We start from the raw sequence: 8,735 nt of genomic DNA on the forward strand, positions 1-8,735 counted from the left end.
TGTTTCAGCTGCTGGCATGTAGGGAGCTGGTTGAGCAAGATAGGGGGAGGAGTGGCAGAGGTCGTTTCCAAAGAAGGGAGAGTTGGTCTTTCTCTGTCTTACCAAGAGAGCTGATAGCTAGATGGCTTTTATTCTGCCGAAGTCAAAGCAAGTACCAGGCTGTACACCTTGTGGTGCCTCAAGGTCCAAGTCCTGGTGCACCCCCGATACTTCTGCATTCCTGCCTTCCTCTTCCCCACAGGATGGCTGTGTGCTTCCTGCCTCTCTCTATTCGCCATCTCCAAGTCCTTCACTGCAGGGCTTCTATGTCACCCGTATCTAGGTACATTTTTCCTTCCCTAAGGAGTTCAACATCCCTTGTTTCTTTTTCACTCCCCCCAACACCATGATTTCCTTCTCTCTCATCCTTCTCCCATTCTCCTTCACAGACTTGATCAAACACTTCGGACTTGCACTGAGAAGAGGTGAGAACTTTGCAATGCTGGAAGATTCTATGAACTTACTTTCTGAAAGGTGGGCAGTTCCACCTGTTGTTGGAAGTACTGGACATGCTAACTAGAGGCTCCGACCACTGCTGTCTGGTTGATTGGCCTCAAATCAGACAGCTTCTGCCCAGGGATGTCTTTAACATTACTCCAATGTTCTGGAAATGATTGAACACAATGTTGTATAGTTATCCTATTACAGCAAACATAAATAATCAGACATGGGTATGAAGGTGTCTGCGGGCCCTGGCTTCAACTCCCAAAGGTGAGGACTCACTCTTGGATGCAAAAGCTGCATTACCGGTTCAGGCACTGATGTATAAAATTAACAGAATCAAATTGCTAGTGGTAAGTATTCACCATTTGCTCAATAAGCAACTATACGGAGGTGCTTTTGTACCAAGGGGAGAAATGTACATGCCTGGCAGGAAGCAGAAGGCCCTTCCTGTCAGAACAAGTATGTTGTCAGATGAAAACAGAGAAAAGAGCATGTGAAGGGAGCAGAAATAGGATGTAACACATGTAGAAAATTCCTGTGCAATCTATGGAGTGTAGGGGATGTACAGGGCAACAATGTTTAGATTTTCCAGTTGTTGTCAACGCTGGCCAGAAATAATGACTCATTCAAATATGCTTAAGAGCTGCACTTTGAAAATAAGAATCTGGGCAGACAGGTACTGGAATGGAAATGTACACAGCAGTTTGTTTAAACAGTGTCTTTCACAACCAGCTACTCAGTGACATGTGACAAGCCACAATACTTTTGCCACATCAGTAGCCTACGCTGCCTGTCCCAGCTCTGTCACCTTCATCTGGGTCCATGTTTGGCACCCCCATCACACTAACCTGCCCAGCTGCCACATGACTCTCATCTGCTCTCAAGAGTGTTTCAGCCCTGACGACATGGCAGTACAAACTCATAGTCTTATTGGACACCTGCTCTCCCCATCCTCTCAAGGTTTTCCTATGGTATACAAGCAATTTTTGGAGGTTGTTTAAGAAAAGAAGAATTTTGTCAAGATAATTGTTGTGTAAATACCCATCCCCAAGAGAAACTGTTGGAAAATAGATGTATGCGTGCCATTTGGAGTGAGGTCTGTGGGTAAAACCATGCTGTCTTCCTGATATTTGAGTATTCCCAGGAAAAGGACCTTAAGAAAGAGGAAGAAGAAACTATGTTAAAAAAAAAAAAAAAAAAGTGAGGGAAATTTGTGACGCTGCATGGGTTTCACATTGAGTGCTTGGATGTGTAAAACTCCACATGGGAGACCTCCTGCCTCCAGCAGCTTGCTCTCTCATACAAGAGAAAAAATACTGAAAATACTGCTAGGTGCTCATCATGCACTGAGGAACTTGGACAGTGGAACTTGGACAGCGTGTCTGCAGACCCAGGGATTCCCCTGTGGCCTCTGCCGCCACCTCTGATGGCTGTCCCTGCAGGCAGCAGCACGGAGGCATTGCCTCCCCCGAGGGGGTTTGACATGCCCCTAATGACAGCTGTCGTGAATATTGTAGGAGAGACGAAGTGAAAATATCCAGACTCATGTCCTCATGAGCTGGCTTGTTGGAGGCAATAATCACAACGTATAGCGCAGGCAGCATTCCTCTGCCTTGAGGTCAGCATTCCAAACCAGTCAGACTGATGACAGCACCTCACCACACCTGCCAATAATGTTATTAAAAGCCAAATCCTCATCTCCAAGAAGTCAGTACCAAAGCCCTCTTCAGTCCTTTACTGCCTTTTTGGCAGCCCCAGCCATCCAGCACCTCCGTGGGGTGGGGACAGGCCAAGGCCAGGTTGGGAATGTGGGTGAGGGTCAGGATCAGGCCCTGTGAGAGATCTCCTGACATCTGGCAGCTCCACTCCACTAGTCTCCCTGCTGTTTCTAGGACAGTCAGCGGGCTGAGGACAGAGATCAGTATGAGCAAGGCCATAATGGAAGAGATAAGATGTCGCAAGATATAATACAATACATGTCGCAAGATATAATACAATACAATGCAGTGTTGTATTGTGTAAGATATTGCTGCTGTGGTTATGAGAGCTCTAGGTTGATCAAGCGACAGGGAAGGGCAAGGTAACTCTTTCAAGTTGCTTTCTATTTATCTGCGTTTTGGTGTTTGGCTTTGGGGTTTTTTTGGTTTTGTTTTGGGGTTTGGTTTTTTTTGAGATTCCACTACTAAATCTAGAAAAATCTCCCTTTTGTCTGGCGACACTGGTGAGAGCTGATGGCTATTCTAGCCTGCATAATAAATCTGCATCTAAATTCAGGCATTTCAGAGGGCATCTCGGCTTTAAAGGAATCTAACTGTAAAGCTCTGTGCTGCAACTTGAAAAAGCAGCCAGCACCCAGCCTGCAGCAGGGAGAGGGATGGAGCTCACAGGCCTCCAAGCGCCTTTCCTCCTCCTGCAGGGCAAAGCCTATGGAGCAAAAGAACCAGAGCAGGACGCTCTTGGATGCTGCTGCTCAGGACCTCCACGCTTCTGAGTGATACCACACCGCTGCATGCCTTTTTTGCAAGCATTAAGAAAATCTGCTCAGAGGACAGTTAAACGTTGTTTCCCTCTTCCTGCATCACAGAATTTATCTATTCATAATTGTACCTAGGATTATTGAAATGTCTTTAAATCTCTCTGATCTATTTGTTTGCTATATAAATAGGGCTGGAGGAATGAGGCATACCCTATAGATCAACAATATGCCAGTAGTGCTGCATGTACTATCTCTTCCATTTTTTTATTTGAAAACATTTCAGAGGCAGTAAAATAACATGCTGAACATTAAAATCTGGCTGCCTTTTGTTGCAGTTGAGTAGCTAGAATAAGGAAGAGAGACAGATATACATATTAGAGTATTATAGACCCAGGTAGGATGCGTACTCACTGTAGCTTGTAATAAAATTTTTGACTCAGGTAGTAATAGGACATAATTATGTTCGAGGTCTTTTAGAGAATACAGACTAATCACCGGAACAATTAGAGGTGCAAAAGTCCATTTTCCTCATGTGCTCTCACAGAATATATTAAACTATGAACAAACCCAGAGGTTGCAATCTTTTGTTCTGCAAATTAACTAACCTCATAATAACAGTTTTTTTGTATAACTAAAAGAGGCTGCTTTTGATCTGCTCTTCTTTTAAATCACGTTGCTTTACATCAAAATAATGACTGACCTAGTTTGCACAGGGGACATCCCCAAGCAGTATTAGTGAGACTTTCTTGCAATAGAGCTCATTATGTCTTGAGGGCTCTGGATTTTTAATTTTCAGAATGCAAAATTGCTCGGAAGTCTCTACCATGATTGAAGTGGCTTGTAGCTACAAACCCCATGTATTCCTGCTGGCAATATTAGCCTTCCTAACTCAGGCAAGCCCCATAAAATCTCCTAACATCGTTTGTTTCCAGTAGTCACAACTAATTTCCCACTCATGAAAAGAATGCGATGCAGGACAGATTTATTTCCATAAACATGATTTACTTTGTTATCTATCTCATCAAAACAAGCAATTAGCCAAAGCTTTAGGTATCACAGACTTTTCTGTGAGGATATGTTGATGATGAAAACAGATGTTCCTCCAGGACAGGAGTTCCTGCTCTTCCACAAAGGCAGTCACACAACTTACACCCCCAAACCCAACAAGTAACGTGATGGCAGGCTGTGTCTTTTCTCACCACTCAATTTCCCTTTCAGGGGAGCACATAACCAGCAACATTTGCCTCCTAAACTTTGTGGGGACAGGGTGCCCCGGCTGTGCTGAAAGCTCTGGGCATATCAGAGCATTTGTGCCAGCCGTAGTGCCCTGGTGCTGGTGCTGCCATCGCTGCCCTGCAGAGCCCAGTACAGCACTGGGGCTTTGCTGTGGCCCTCAGCTTCACTGCTCCTTCTACTCAGCAGGTCACAAACACTACCCCCTGGCGGGGACGTTCATTTCCCCCATGTGCTCTTTATTTTGGGCAATAAATAAATAAAATAAATAATATACTGGGAGCAAAAGCTTGCAACTGAAGCTGAGACAGTTTCGCGTTTATCATGCATGATAAATCCTGGCTGTCACACAAGCACTCATGTCAATAAGTTTAGCAACTGTATTGCCCTGAAGACTGGTCTGTATTTAGAAGGGTAAATAAGATTCTACTTTTCCTTAGCGGTTGCTGAAAAAGCTGGTATCAGGGCTAATAATGCTCATGTCCTGTGGGAAATATGTATGTTAATTTGCCTGTGTAAACACTCATTCCTCCTAAGGAAATACTCTGCCTGGCTCTGTGTGTTCCTCCACATGTTTTATAAAAACAGTTACATAAACAGGTCCCTCCCAGTGCCCCTCCTCACTGAATCAGTGACACGAGCCAGAGTCCAGCAGTCCAAAACTTAATCTCTGATTTTTACATCTGCAGAAACTGCCCAGTCCTCCTCCGCTCCAGAGTCAAATGCTTTTTGTTGCGTGCCATGAAGATTTAATGAATTAAGGCTGCTTTAGACTTATTTGGTCCTGGCAGCCTGGGAAGGTCACTCCTTCCAACATCTTTATTTACGGACAACTCTGTCCCTGGTCTTTGCAACTTACGCGTTGAAAAAAATGACCTTTAAATCTTGGGAAGGGGGCACGTCGTTCTTTCCACGCTTCACAACTTTTTAAACATCTTTCAGCATCTACAGCTGTGAAGACTGCTCTTCTTGCTTCTTTAAAACAATTTTTACACGTTGATTAACATCATCGTATCAGTGCTTGCCGCTCTGCATGAAACATCATTTATGAATGGAGGGCGCGAAAGCGGTTTCCATTGCTGCCACCTTCTGGTGCAGTTACTGCACGCCACGGCAATAACAAAGGCACATCGACGGTGGAGAGAAATTAAAGGAACTCAGATAGCATATAACTCTTCCTGAAGGCAGCTGCTAGACGCCCAAAAAGCACCTCAGAAGGTAATACACACCAGAAGGACCATTGCCAGCTGAAAATTGCAATGCTTGCTGGAACTGCCTTGCCTGTTGTAGTACCAATGTAACACCCGTGATGATATTAGGAAACATAAGGGGGGAAAAAATATTTCTCTGTGTTTTGGAATGTGTTTGGTATAGCAGCTTCACAATCAATTTTATGGCTTTGCTGAAGTAATTTTGCTGCTGTTTCTACGGCTCTTTCAAGGTGGGAAAAAAGAGAACAACATTTTGGGTTTTAAGCAGGTAAATGTGAAAAATGGAAATTAACCAGGAAAGTTCAAGGAGAGGTGCAGGGTTAGAAATTACTTTGATTTACTTTTTGGAACTGGTCAGGTGACAATGTCCCTGTAGTTACTGTGGTTTGGTAACTGTGGTAAATGAAAGGAAAATGAATAAATTTCCTGGGGTTCAGTAAAGGCAAAATAATAAAATGCAGTAACCTGAGCAAAAATAAATAAATATATTTAGGAGCTATTTTTGCTGCATACCACAACGCATTTCATGGCAAAAGATAGGCTTTGTTCTGCTCTGCATGGAGAGTAACTCCATGAGGGGCACAACTGAATCCAGCGGGAATCCATCATACCGATACAAAATACATTGAATTTCTGCCCTCATTTTGTGAACAAAAGTACAGTATTCTGTCTGTATTCCATTCATTCATGCTGAATTTCAAATTCTTTGGAGTTTTGTCAGTGTGTTGGCTTGCTTGTGATCTGAAATTAGTTTTTAATGATTTAAGAATCCAGGATTCACTCAATATTTACTGAAATCACACCTATATACTTCAACTGCAAGCTTCACTAATCCTCAGAATATCATACTGCTGCCGTTATGGGGGACGATGGAGGACTCTTTAGCTTTTTGATCTCTTCCACAATCGTTACTCCATTCATCAGCCAGCCAGCTGGCTGCATCGCCTCCCTTTGGAGTCCCTTTCCCTGACTAAGCAGTGCTGCCATAAAACTGCATTGTATCCGCGCGCTCTGCCCTTCCTCCACAGATGTTACCATTTCAATGGGCATACACAGTCCCTCAGCAAAGCTAAAATACTGCTTTGCCAAGTTCCTCTTGGCCAAGATACTTCCTGATGCGGATTTTTTTTTTATTTTTTTTTTAGAGCTTGTGCCAACTGTGTACCTTTCCCACCCCAAGGACAGAATGTCTTTGGTTTACCCTGGCTGGCAGCCTGCCCATATGACATCCAGGTTTCTGGAGTTCAACATGGTTTCCATATGATCAGATTAAATTATTTTGGGATAATAAATGATTTGGCAGTGCATAGCAGTCTCTGGAGCATAGTCATTTATGCTCAACAAATATTTTGCATACAAAAATGAATGCAAAACTCAGAAATGTAAAACCTAACCTTAGGCAGAGCTATTTTTCTTGCGTGGTGGGGTAAAGTAATAGTGTCAAATAAAATGTTCTCTACCCCATGCAATGAACCAAGTAATTTTTATATCTCATTCTCTATGTTTTAATCCCACTATCTATTACCTGTGTGAAATACAACTGGCTCTCATGAAATTGCACAAGAATAACCGTGATCAGAATTTGGACTTACTGTGTGTATGATATCACTGCTGTTCAGAGTAAGCTAACCAAATATGCACTTCTCTTTGTTGTTCTTATGGCTTTCCTAGTTCGTGTGTCATGTTAAGAAAGCGTGTAAAAGAAAAACAATTAGCACTTACTAGAGACAAGTGCAGTCTAATAAGGAATTCACGGGGAACAGCAGGATGAGCAGGGACTGCATGGTGACAGCCGTGGTGGTGGGCAGGTGTCTGGTGTGATTCAAGGCTGCTTACAGCAATGAACATCAGACTTAATGCTCTCTCGTAGAACGGGTGAGAATGAAGGTGCATGGAAGACAGTATAAAATATTTATGGTTTATTTGTTTTTTCATAACTGCTATATGTGACAGATATACCTGTGGGAAAAGTCCCCTTATCTTTGGCAGATGCCCGGGAGCGTTTGCAGACAGATTGCAGCCTGAATGAAGCATTTCAGCAAGCTGTGGGCGCGTGAGCAAGAGGAAAGCTGCAAGCACATGTGTTCGGGCTGCAGGTGGGGCTCAGGGCAGCTTCCAAAATGTTTCCACTGCAGTTACACCGCTCAGCAGTTTTATCATTGACCCCAGGAGGGAAACTGGAGAGTGAGAGGCTCGGTGAATGGCGAACAACAGGCCCACCTTTCCTTGAAGGTATTTCTTATTAATGCGGCAGATGTTGACTGTGCCTCTCTGCCTAAGTCAGGGACAGCGGCTGCCGTGTTTTCCAGCCAAGCAGCTTTCCCAGGTGCACAGTTACATTACATGCACAACAGTTAGTTCCAAGTAGTTGTTCCGTGGGCAAAATCTGGCTCATCACAGATCATTTCACATGTCCCCCCACAGCCTCCCACACATGATCGTCTCAGTCACCTCCTCGTCATCTCTGCACCCGCTCTCCTGTAACACTGTTCAGATCTCCATCTCCCTTACTCTTTCCCTTGTTTCCTTCAGCTGTACATCATGTTTTCACTAATTCCTCACTGTGGCGCTTCATCTTCCTCTCATGCCTCTATATTTTTGGCAGCTCAAGAGGTAACATACGCTCCGGTGGGTTCAGAGCTACGTGTGCTGCCTGGCTCACCAGCACGCACATGCTGTTCATGCAGTGGCACAATGCTTCTTGCAGCGGAGGAGGGCTGAGCGACCCCTTCCTCTCCTCTTTCAGGGCACTCCCTCAGTACTCTCTACTCTGCCCAGTCACCGCTATTTTGTGATCCTTGTAGGAGTTAAACATTTTTGAGACTTCTACTTCTTTGGCAGATTTGGTAAAAATAGACTGACAGCTTCAGGATTCTTTGCGGGGTGGGGAAGCAGACAGGACAGCCAGCTGCTGCGATTGCACAGCTCCAATTCCTTAGAAAACCAAGCTAAAAGTGAATTACATTCGTAAAAGGATCCGAAGGCGCTGGACTCAGTACCATCCCCTTTTGTTTGTCTACCAGGCTTCTTCTTGTCTCTCATTCTGAATTTAGACTGCAAGGTTCGTGAGGCAGGAAATGTATTTTTCCTCTCTGTAATTCTCCATTACAGTTATATAAAAGCACATGAGGCCAGTGGACTCAAACTTCAGTATGATTGAAGGTGCTGCAAGTTGCCTCTTGACCTCTTCTCCAGCTGCTCCTTTCCTCCCCGATACATTTCTTTTTGCCACTGTGACCTCCTGGCACTCGGTATGCCAGGTCTCCATCCCAAATCTGTTGCCATGGAGATTTAGGCCAGCACTCCTGGGGGAGAGTGTGCCTCTCAGCCAT

Source organism: Falco punctatus (assembly GCF_963210335.1).
Source record: "Falco punctatus genome assembly, chromosome: 6".
Classification (NCBI taxonomy): Eukaryota; Metazoa; Chordata; class Aves; order Falconiformes; family Falconidae; genus Falco; species Falco punctatus.